This window comes from Apostichopus japonicus, chromosome 3, assembly GCF_037975245.1.
Source record: "Apostichopus japonicus isolate 1M-3 chromosome 3, ASM3797524v1, whole genome shotgun sequence".
Lineage (NCBI taxonomy): Eukaryota > Metazoa > Echinodermata > Holothuroidea > Aspidochirotida > Stichopodidae > Apostichopus > Apostichopus japonicus.
The window spans coordinates 27,690,756-27,703,088 of record NC_092563.1 but is presented as its reverse complement, the minus strand read 5'-3'; the positions used below and the strand labels follow the sequence as shown (position 1 = coordinate 27,703,088).

Sequence of the window (12,333 nt, the reverse complement as noted above, 5' to 3'; positions counted from 1 at the left end):
GATATATATCCTTCCATGTGAGACACTCCATATCTACATACACAGCCAACGACGTCATGACAGGCCACTGAAATTTACTGACAGTTAATTATCGCCTGTGACACTGGTCAGCATAAAGACACTCATAGCTACATATCTGTTTTCAGTTTAAATTCTTCTTCTCCTTCATCCATTTTTTTTTCTTTCTCTTTGATCAAGTCGAGCTTTTGTTTCCTAGTCAGGACAAATCTTATTAGCACGGTCCAATCAATAGGAGACGAAGGCGAGCTGTCACCTGACAAGCCCCTCCTTACTTCTACATCACGTTGATGAACTAAGAGTAATTAAACGAAACTAGAGAGAGTCTTGAGTACGATGATGATTGCGATGACGACTGAATCACAAGAATAAAATATATATATATAAAAAAGAAAAATAGAAAAAAATTTGGCTGCTTAAGGCTATATTGATGCTTTTCCATAAAATTAGATGCACTTGACGGCAGCCAAGGCTGTTCAGCAGCAGCATTATTATATGGAGCAAGGAAACAATTGAGCAGGATAGCAAATAAAGTGAGCTGTTTAAATATGCACAGTCACGAATGGAGTATGCATGTAAGACATCGATATTTTAGAAAACTAACAACTGAAGGTTGAAATTAATGTCAAATATTGTATGAGGTTTCACAGATTAAAATGCAAAATTTTATCCGATTGTCTGTGACGGTAAGGAGAGCTCGGGGTATCATGTTTACGCCAACCGATACATCTCCAGAAAGAAAAAAAAAGAAAAAAGACAACCACGATAATTGTTCCCAGCAACTCGACGAGCTTTGATACATCTTGGCCAATTAAGCGGCTCACACACACAAAGTTATTACACGAAAGTGTTTAAGACTTGCTATAAAGTTTCTCGGATGTCACAAATTAAATGCACAATTTTCAATCACACCTAAATATTTGTTTGTCTCGCTAAATGCAGACGGAACCTCCGACCTATGACAAGGGTGAGTATAAAGCAGGACTCTGTTCAAGGGGTTGGAAATCAGTGGATTCACCAGTAGAAGTAGGTTTGTACTCACAGTTAATAATATCCCATAATAACCTAACAGTAGACGAACCACACTGTCAACTCCCCAAACCTTACCTGGTTTGTGAATTAACGAGCGACGTACTCACCTTATGTAACCTTGTGCATTACCATATTTACCTCGCTCTAGCATCTGGCAATTCTTTGTGTGTGTGTATGGCCATCTCCCTTCCGTAATGTTGACTACACAAACCTAATATGAACATGCCGATAATATACTGTAATGGACCACTTTCTTTGTATAGTACAGGTACAACTTCTCTCCATCCCAGATTCAATGTTGAACCAGTCAACAGCATAGAAACTCAACGGTAACTTCCCAAGTCTTCAATGCTCCTGTTCAATGCTACTGTCAAATCCTGTCACACTTTCCTTTCTAAAAGAACTTTTGAACATTTCCATGTCCCTTCATTGACCCCCACAACAGCAAGCCCACCCACAACCTTCTTATCCTCTAAGTGATGTAACTGTTTTACTAGAAGACACCATAGATACCCTGGGTTGAGTGTGAATGAATTATTAGTAAGATGTTGTTGTACAGTACTAAATATGGGAATTTCTAAATGTGGGAATTGAAGTTGGAGCTCAGAACTAGGGCAAATTATGGCAAAGAGCCAATAAACTATGCAAATTTTATGACTTTCAAAGGCAGAGTGAGTGAACAGATTTACAAAATCATACAACAGGGCCAGATATGAAACATGTTGCAACACAACAACTTGATAACTTATAAGGAATGTGGTCATTCACATAAATTAAAATGTCAGTTTCCTTGAACAAATGGAGGGCTGGCTATCTGTTTGGCCAAACAGTGATAACATTGTAGACAATGATTTAGTAGGTAACAGTACAAATGATCCCCTACCTAGTTGGCAGGCACAGACAGTTAGTGTAAGGTCTATGTTTACTGACACTCAACACTGGGCTGTACTACCGGTGCTGTGGCCGAGTGGATAAAGGCAGTGGCATTTGAAGCAATTAGGCTTAGCAATCGGGAGGTTCGGGGTTCGATTCCCGACCGAGTCATAGTAAGGTGGGTTTTTCATCCCTTGAAGAGCAATCTACAGTTTTCCCATGTGAAATGACTATCTAAATTGAAAAGATTCCAAATTTGAGTTAAAATGTTGAACTGGAAGCCACCCGCTGTGAAAGTTCCATAATCCATAAGCCCTTGCGGGCTTCTCCCACATTCGTGGTCACTTAAGCGTCGTAAAAATGACTGCCTGATTATGATTATTACTACGATCAATGGGTTGACCAACAAAGGACAGCATAATGGTTGCATACAAGAGGTGGTGAACTAACAAACTATTAACTATAAAAAAATCATTTCATTTTGGCCCTGTTGAATCACTCATCAGTACCTGTTTATACTCGATATACAACTCGCAGTAGAAAGTGTATGTTTTAAACCTCAGTTTTTAACATTTCTTTCTCACTTATTTTTCTTGCCAATTTTTTATTTTATTTATGAAAAGTCCCGAGGTTTCTTTTTAAAGTTATGCTGACCATTTTGGGCCTAGTGACCTTTATTATCAACCTTCACTTTATTTATAAATAGGGCCCAAACTACAGAATGAAAAAGAAAAACATCTACTTACTAATTCTCTACAGCAGTTTCGACATTCAGATCTGCAATACATTCTTTGAATCAGGCATGTAAAGTTTACCTCACGGGACATTTTAGTTACTTCATGACCTGTTTCTATATATTTCAACAGGCTACTACTAAACCACTTGGACTTAGCTAATAGTCACTATTATGCATGGACACATGTTGTCCATCTTGAAAAGAGGGTAATAAAAGTCATTGAGAAGATCGAGGGAGAGCTCAAAGATATTTCCCAAGTAGTTGAGTTTAAGGTCAATACCCAAGATTCCCACACCTGCAAATTAAGACTATTTTACTAGTTAGATGCCAGTGGATTTTTTCCATTTGCAAGTAGATAAAGAAGAGGTAACTGGCATTTTTTTGCCAGTAGATAGTAAGAACATCAACAATGAAAAGTTAGGTTTAAAACAACTCATCAGCCAGAGAATCAGACTGCTTTCCATAGCTAATCTATGCCCTCAATTACTGTTTATTATCAGCAAACATAATTGGGCTGCATTCAAAAGCTTGCACAGTAACTTCAGGTGTGTTGTAGTTCAGGAAATTGTCAGTAAGAACTTTGATTTCAGCCAGTAGATCTGCTAAGCTCTTGCTGGCAGAAAATGAGAAAATTTTCGGCCTGGATACCTCTGCAATACTGTAGCTATCGTAGCTAGCTATTACATGATAGATAAAACGGTGTCAACTATGAGTAAAAGACAGGAAAGTTTAAACGCTATAAATTAAAATCTCAACCCTTGACATTCAAGCAATGTGTCAATCCTAAGAAACACCAAATCTATGAACAGAATGAGTGTCAACCAAATAAAAGGCCATCTCACACAACTTTTACGAAATTTAACCCTCAATCATTGGTAACTTGTCCAACCTACATGCCAAAGTATTCACAATCAAAGAAAAAAATACCCTGATCTGTGCAGCCACATGGATGTGTCCCTTGGGGAATCCCCCATAGGGTGCAGCCGAAACAAAGAAGTCCAAAACAGACTATGTGCAAAAAGGGTGTGCTGATCATTGTTGGGCAAAGGGAAACCTGCTTATGTCATTATATAATGGTGATATTTAACGGTTTATCTCAAGATCTTCAAACTTCAGTTTTAAGTTATAAAGCTTCCCTCTCTCTCCCTTGTTCACTTTTAACTTATGACCTTGTCTGTAACAAAAAAACGTCAATGTATCAGATAGATTAAAACATGGGTTTAGGTAATGGGAAAGAAACTTTTCTCCCATAAAACTGCACAAAATCCTTCTTTCTGGTCATTAAAAAATCCATCGTTTAAATAAAAGAAGAGTCTCAGTATGATTTTTTACAAAGTTCAAGCAATGCAATTAATATTCAAAATAACAATTTTTCAGATTCCAGAAACTCCTCAGACTACCAGACCAGATATTTTCTTCATTTCTTGCAATTTTGTTTTATTCTAACCTTAAAAAATTGTCAAATATGCTAGAAAGTGAAACAATTATGGTCACTTATAACCAAACCTCAAACTTCACGTTTTTCGATTCATTATTTAAGATGGACAAAACTCATTGTACAGGGATACTCAACATATTTTGCAGTTTATGTACCTTCTACTATTAGTTACATCAAAACAGGCCTGAACATTCCTTAACTTTACAACTATATCTCTATCACCTGGGCTTTTACCTCATGGCCCAAGCTCAAAAAGACAAATTTTGGTAAACTCATAAGATAATTTATCCGAGGATTTTACAAAAAGTTACTTGCTGAATGCTTTATAATCATCTAGCGGTCAACACAAGAGTTCACATAACTACTGGCAATATGGACACTGCGATGCATGGTTTATACTAATAAATACTGTGTGGCTCTGCAGTACTTATCTCCCCTGCGGTGGAAACTGTTTCGCCCTAATTTTTCCAGAACGTGGTGGCCCCTAATTACAATAATACGTATTCAACACACTTGTACCAAACATAAACTGGAGACCATGAGGCAATGCCCTGAATTTCATATTGCGACTTGAAACCATCGGCTATTACTTAAATTATTCAATCACGCCGCTCAGGCAACACTCATCTCACAAGCATCTGTCCAGTAATTACTTTCAAACACTGAATGTATGAATCCCCAAATGTTTCCCAGCAAAGCAAGCACTTGCATATTTCTCTCCCTTAAGACCTATTTCCTGTGAATTTGTATTTTAATGCAGACTCTGATTCTCCGGCTATCCATCTCACCTCCTCCACAGTCTCTGCCACCCTCCGATGGGCCCCTCTCATTTTATGTCACTGCAGAAACTCTTTCAAGTTCTTAACATCTATCCCAACAAGCGATGAAGAGCACTCTTCAGGCAGAATGATTACCTTCTTTCTTGGTTCAAAACTCTTAAATCACCTCCTGGCAAACCTAATCTCCCCTCTAACTATGCTCCCTTCATTATGACAAAACTATATGACTATTCGGTAAAAAGACAAAAAAAAAAAAAACTATCATCTCTATGCAATGACCAACTGATTAGGCTACACTCACACACATAACTAAACTTAACTACGGATTATCACCTATTTAAGGCATTACCATCAGCTTCATTCCAACAGCTTTCTTATTGAATGTGCATTCAATATTTTGCACACAGATTCATTTCATAATTCTATGTTTATCTAGATTCCAAGCTGTTACTTCTCTCGAACCCAATGCGCACAAACAAATGTGAGTTTTGCCTAGTTTGAAGACAGCCACTTTTTACCCCCTTTGTGTGCCTCATACCCAATTTGCATCTGAATACTACCTATACAACAAGCCTTACACCCATCCAATCAGTGACAATGGGAGGTATGCATGAAGAGTTAACCCCTTGCACCATGAGGTCACCCATCAGGTAGAGACCATTCCCACACACCACCACCTATTCATTCTTCAAGTATTCCATGATGATGACGTTTGGGGAAATGCCAGCATATATTTGCTGAGGGGGATAATTATGCAAATAAAGAAAGCTGGCTGGCTGGGGAACAGTTTAGAGTATTATTCACAGTTATTCATTATGATTATTATAAGTTTTCCCTGTTAAGGGTTAGGTCATAACAACACTGCTGGCTGCTACTACAGCTCACAGACAAGAAGAAGAAGCTTCTGTAGTCGTCTCGACCTGATGATGAGGATGATGATGGTGGTAGCACTATGTTTATGACAAGCTGTTTGCTGTGCTTTGTGTCTTTACAAACTACTGTGATCTCTTTATGGGGTCAGACATGCACATGAAACTGAGTAGAAGTGATGCTAAAAGTTATGTTTACAAGCTATATCACAAATTTGCTGTTTCATTTTATATCCGAGAGGTGTTTAAATACAGCCGTGAGTATATAAACATGGCAAGGTCTTAAATGCTCACTTTTTGTGTTTAACTGAGGGGGGGGGGGGAGGAGGGAGGGATGAGGTACTGGTTCTACCTGGATATGGCAGCAATAAGGTAGTGTTGGTTTAATGATGATGCAGCCCCAAAGTAAAGAACAAAGATGGCTCAACGGCATCTCCAGAAAATGTAAATCACATTTTTTATTAAGATTGAAAACAAAGCTGTATGATGATCATTGTGATGATGGTAATCAGATGGTCAGAGTCAGTTTGGAAAAGTTGGCCATTTTATGATACTTTCAATTGAAAATGACCATAACAGTTCCAAGTTCCAGGAAACAACAAGTTTGAATCTTTAAAAAAAATATATATATGAGCTGCACACGGATACATCTTTGATTACTGGTTAGCTTGACTTTGGGATAACTGCTACAAGAGCCTGAAAATTGGTTGTATAGAAGAGTTTCTACAAGTTACCCAACACCACCAACACTATGGTCTGAAACACTTTATTTTTGTATGACGTTTAAGCCGTTAAGATACAGTAACACTAAGATGTTCTTCAGTTGTTTTCCTACAAAGCATGAGGGTTACTATTTTATCAAGCATTCTGAAAAATTGAACTTATTTTTTACCTCTATAACTATTTGATAAAAACAATTGCAGAACATAAATTATGTACCGATAAAACTACGAACATACCAAATCATAAATGAAAAATATTGTGTGCAGGATGACCTATTTCAAATGCACCACACCGTAAAGGATACCAACTTGTAGATGCTAAAGTACATGAATTGTAACACATCTCCACACCACAAAAAAAATCAATTTTGTAAATGAGGGAAAAAAATCTGGAAGGTACAACAAGGTAAAGGAAACCCAAACGACAGTGTAAAGGGTTAACTTCAACAAACGTACCGTACAGCAAAGGAAATCATTTTGTACAACTTTTAGTATGACACGGTAAAGGAAATCCAAGGGTGTAAAGGGTTAACTTCAACAAACGTACCGTACAGCGAAGGAAATCATTTTGTACAACTTTTAGTACAACACGGTAAAGGAAATCCAAGGGTGTAAAGAGTTAACTTCAACAAACGTACCGTACAGCAAAGGGAATAATTTTGTACAACTTTTAGTACAACACGGTAAAGGAAATCCAAGGGTGTAAAGGGTTAACTTCAACAAACGTACCGTACAGCAATGTCAGCAAAGGAAATCATTTTGTACAACTTTTAGTACGACACGGTAAAGGAAATCCAAGGGTGTAAAGGGTTAACTTCATCAAACGTACCATACTGCAAAGGAAATCATTTTGTACAACTTTATAGGAATTTTCGAAACAATTTTTGAAACAATGTAAGATGCTAGAGGTTTCGTGAAAACCCATTCATTGCATGACAATTTTGAGAGCAATTTTAATTTCATGGGGTTGACCATCAATATTGGAGTTTCTATTGGCAAATAAAAAAATTATCCTGTAACCAAGGGAGGCAACTTAAATCAAGCTTTCTCCCTCAGTAATTTGATCAATTTTAAAATTCCATTTTGTAGTTTCTTCTGTGTAACATTACAACAAAATTTGAGGAATTGAAGAGGGGTGGGAAAAGTTTGGGGGTGGGGGAAGAGTGGTTTAGCCCACAAATCATTCAAGTTGTAAGATCGTACTATGTCAAATTCTAAAATTTCAAGTCAAAGCTGTCCGCAATCCAACAGGATGTAACTTGAGAACTACTGGAGTTAGGACTGCAGTAAAAACTGATTACATCAGTAACTGATTTGCACATTTCTAATATCCGCTCACAAATGTGATATTTGGATTAAACATCTATTGAAACCACCACAGGAGTGTATCCTTATATGTGAAAGTATGACAATAGTAAGACTACTGTGGTTAATGAGGGTGAGTTCAGTGCACTGAAACAAATGATTTTAATAAAAAATAATAATCATATTCATAGATCTATACAATAAATGATGTTGACCAAGAATGCATATGTAGGCCTATTTGGTTTTCAGATCATTATAACATCCCTTTAAATGTCCCTAAATGACAGTAAAAAAATAAAATAGGAGCTTGTTGACCTCAAAGGTGCTTCATAAAGATAAAACTGATGGTGTGTTTTTTCTTTTGCTAAATAGGATGTTTGGACATTTTCAAAGGAAGAACCTCCAGGCCACAATACAGGAAAGACCTATAACACCAATCCAAGCACAGAATTTGAAAGAACTGCATTCGATTACTGCCTAGCATTTCCTAATGTTATCAAGGCACAACTAATTTAGTGATATCAATTAGCCTCTTCAAATTACATAGGGTAGAGCACAATGTAATGTCTCATTCAGAAGCTAAAGGGATTCAATGTCACTATTAACGTTCGAAAAAGCTAGAGTAATGCTTATTACATCACACGCAACAGTGAAAGTCATCTCTGATATGCTCAATGTTATATTACACAGCGACTGATACCAACTGGCTCAAACCACCACTTACCCCCCTATTTCTCCATTTAATCCCTTCCCTTTGAACTTGTGTAATGGGAAGGAAACGTATAATTTTGAAAAAAGCTTTGAAAAATGTTAGATCTGAAGCACCCATAATTACACCACCCGCAACTCCCTTTTTGGAATACTAGCTATGAATCAGTGGTTAATCCAGTGTTGTGTACTAATGATACTTCCATGAAGTGAAACACTATATACTCTTTGTTTCATTCATTGCCAAAACAAACAATAGACAGGATAAGCAAAACTACAGTATCAATTGTTTCCACGAATAGAATTGAGGGCAGTATTGAAGAACTTAGCATGCTTAGACTTCGGATGTGCGACCTGACTAATTATCTTTGGCTTCGGCTTTGAGTACAATGTTTCTGTATGCTGCCGAGTTGGACGAATCGAAACGTAATTGTAATTACCGACTTTGGACCCTCGTTAAAGTCGTCACTGACTTTGCAATCCGAGGTTCCCCCACACATGTTGCAAGGTCGGTATTAAAGAGTGACTCCCTAGTTTTTCCCTTGTGGAAAACCAAAATAGTACATGCTTCGGAGACAACTCGATAGATCTTTCACATTAAAAGTTAAAAACATTCTTTCTTGTCTACAAAGTAATTCGTTTTGTCCAAGAAAGCACAACTAGAAACAGTTCAGCACCAAATTCTATACAAAGAAAGGCTTGGCTACTGTAGGTTCCTCTGTTTCTTCAGTGTGGTAGTCTAGGTATAGGTCTATAACCTTTAAAAGTGCCGTTCTGACATTCAGCCACATGTAGACTTGAAATATATGTTGTCACACTGACAAAAATAGTTTTATTTCCAGTATGTAAGTTTGGTGATCACAGAAATTAGGTTGCACCAAATTACTTCAATTACAAGAGGATTTAACATTATTTTTGAATCAAATACAGTTACTTTATGGGGAGGGGGGGGTGTAACCCAATTACAACATTAGGAATGAAGGAGGAAGATATCAATGTTATTTGTGGAAGGTACATGAATGTTGGATAACATGGTAGTTCAGTAAACTTATACCTCAGTAAAACAGAAGAGATACAAGGAGATGACAAAAGAGGGGTGGGAGTGGGAGGGGGGGCACATCCCAAACAGATCAGGGGTCATATTAATTAACTGATCAAACAAGGTCAACCGGTCACATAGTCTATGTTAACAGTAATCTTGACCTTCACCATCAGGTAACCAGACTGTATAATGGGAAAGAACGAAAGTGTGAACAATTCTCAACAAATACTTGTAGAATCTTTAGAGGAAAAAAATCATGTCATGTTCTTGATCCAATACAAGGTTACACAATATCATCTCTACACACCAGTGGGTAAAGTTTCCACGGATGTCCTTCACAGAATTGTTTTTAACCCAAATCTGTTTTTTTTATTTGGGGGGGGGGGGACTTTCTTGCACCCATATCACCATGAAATAATAGACAAACTGCAGGTCACCCATTCAAGAAGTCCAGTCTCCAGCAATAGGTACAAGCTTTCCAGACTTCAGCACAAGAACAATAGTCTCCAACCATTAAACCCTCTTTCATGAAATACTAATTTCTACCTTTCTTCTCTTCTGTACAAAGGAGTCTTTGTTTTGTTCCCTCAACAGCCCACTTCTTGATGAAAAGGTTGACATAGTTTCAATCCCTAATTGAGTTAACACTGACTGGCTGCATGGATTCTATATGTTCGACTCAATATGTTCACATGCAACACCCATTTATGACTTTGAACATGCCAAGCTCACTCCTTAATTCATAATATTTTTTCCCCCCTCTTCATTTTTTATGGTGTCAAACAATGCCAGAGTGTAAACAAGTAGAGGATCTTAAAAAATGCTGTTGATTTCTCAGTGTGTGATATGAATGGGGCCAACTGAGGGTGGAACATCTGAGGCTGGCTTACTGCACACAGGAAGTCATTTAATTATAAATAAATCACTGGCCTGTCATGTACATAGTTCCTTACAGTTTTCTCTTTTTTTATTCTTCTTTTTCTTTTCTCCCCCCCCCCCCTTCTTTCTCTCTCTGTCTCTCTCTCTCTCTGCCAGTGACATGAAGTAATGTCACACTTATGCAGACAAAATCAGATATTGCAATAGATTTCTCTGAAAATAATCTTCTTTTTTTTCACTGAAATGGTCAAAACTATTTTTTGGGCAAGTCACTATGCAAGGATATATATATAACTGATATTGATTCAAAGGATATTGCAGTCTAAAGAAGACCATAAAGTTAATGCTAAAGTTGGTCTTAAAAAAAAAGAAAAAAAGAAGAACCTAACAGCACATTTCATCGTGCAGAGCTGGTGCTTTAAAATTTGGGTTTTCTTTATCATTTATACATATAATATAATAATCAATTTGTTTTTGACGGCTGTGGACATAATGTCCTTCACAAAATGTCTTATTCTGAATTTTATGAGGAAGCAGTGTATGCAGATTTCAGAGTACATTGATAGGTAACAGAACATTCCAAGGGTATCAAATTTCAAGTATTCTGAATTTTATGATGAAGCAGTGTATGCAGATTTCAGAGTACATTGATAGGTAACAGAACATTCCAAGGGTATCAAATATCAATGAAAACTGAAGCAAGAAGGCAGCAATCCATAGAGTTGAAGATCTATGATGTACATGGATCAGCCTAACCTAACCATGTTTAAAGTCCATGAGCCTTGAACTCACTGACTTCATGACCTTTGAACTTGTCAGTTAATAACTACACTCTCACCATTCATTGCAAACCATTCACACAAGTCTACTCTTCCTAGATATGTGTACATATATGACACTTGTCATCTGTTTTGGCTTGATCATAATAACTAAAATAACAGGGTTTTTCTTCAGTTTTTGGCTATAATACTTACATGGCAACTCCCTGCTATAACAATGTAAGTAAAACAGTAACCACTGCTTTTAGTACATACAAGTTACAACCAGTTGTGACACATAGGGGGACAGTTTTGTAGGCTTCTACTCTACCCAGGCAGTGTGCAATACCAGACCTATCAATCACAGTAGGATATGAATATTAAATCTGTAACAGAAATAATGGGGACTGATATTCCTGTTAAAAATTGCATTTTTCATTAAATTTCAAGGAATTGTGGACGGCACATCCACGAAATATGTTATTAATCAACCAAATGGAAACAACATTCGAATTTGGGACCAAATGTGACAATTTAATGGTTTATATTTTCGTGGTTTCATTAACTGTTTTTGGCAACATCCACCCTCCTTTAAGAGATTTATAAGAAATTTCAATTCATTTTTCTAAACACTATAGTATAATAAAAGAGTGAAATCATGAAAGGATATGGACAGAATTTCATATCCTCTCCCCCCCCCCCATCCCCACCCCTTGCCCAACCTAACCAGGAGTCCCAAGTGCCATGCAACTGGACAAATGTTTAGAAATCTTTAAAAATCAAGCAAGCTTGATATCCCTTATCAATCCATATCTCTGTTTCAAACTCAAATTATACACGCAGCTTCGGAAAGGATAATGATCTCGTTTGTGAATGGAAAATTTGGTGTCAAACACCTACATTGTCGAATCTTGATACAAACTCCAGGAAATAATTGAAAATGTTTGGCACGGATTGACTCCATTTATCTCGCATGTCAAACGATTCCCTACAGTTTGTGAGGGGAGTGTATCTTTGACACCCAGTGTTACTTCCACAATGGAAATCATTAACCTGTGAAAATCTCCCATACATGACTTTTCACATACCCAATATCATAGATGTCATACTTTTATCAATTTTCTCACAGAGTGGCAAAAAAAGGGGGGAAAAAATTAGCAAAAATTTTTTTTTA

General features: G+C 37.1%; 1 protein-coding gene and 1 long non-coding RNA gene across 5 annotated transcripts in view; one reads left to right on the top strand and one right to left on the bottom strand.

The window, feature by feature from the left end:
- The window catches only part of LOC139965699 (zinc finger homeobox protein 3-like), a 205,032-nt gene that overhangs the window by 181,295 nt on the left and 11,404 nt on the right, over positions 1 to 12,333 (bottom strand). The gene's annotated exons all lie outside the window — the stretch shown is intronic.
- LOC139965715 (uncharacterized) overlaps positions 1 to 12,333 on the top strand; it is an 88,882-nt gene that overhangs the window by 69,808 nt on the left and 6,741 nt on the right. The window lies entirely within an intron of this gene.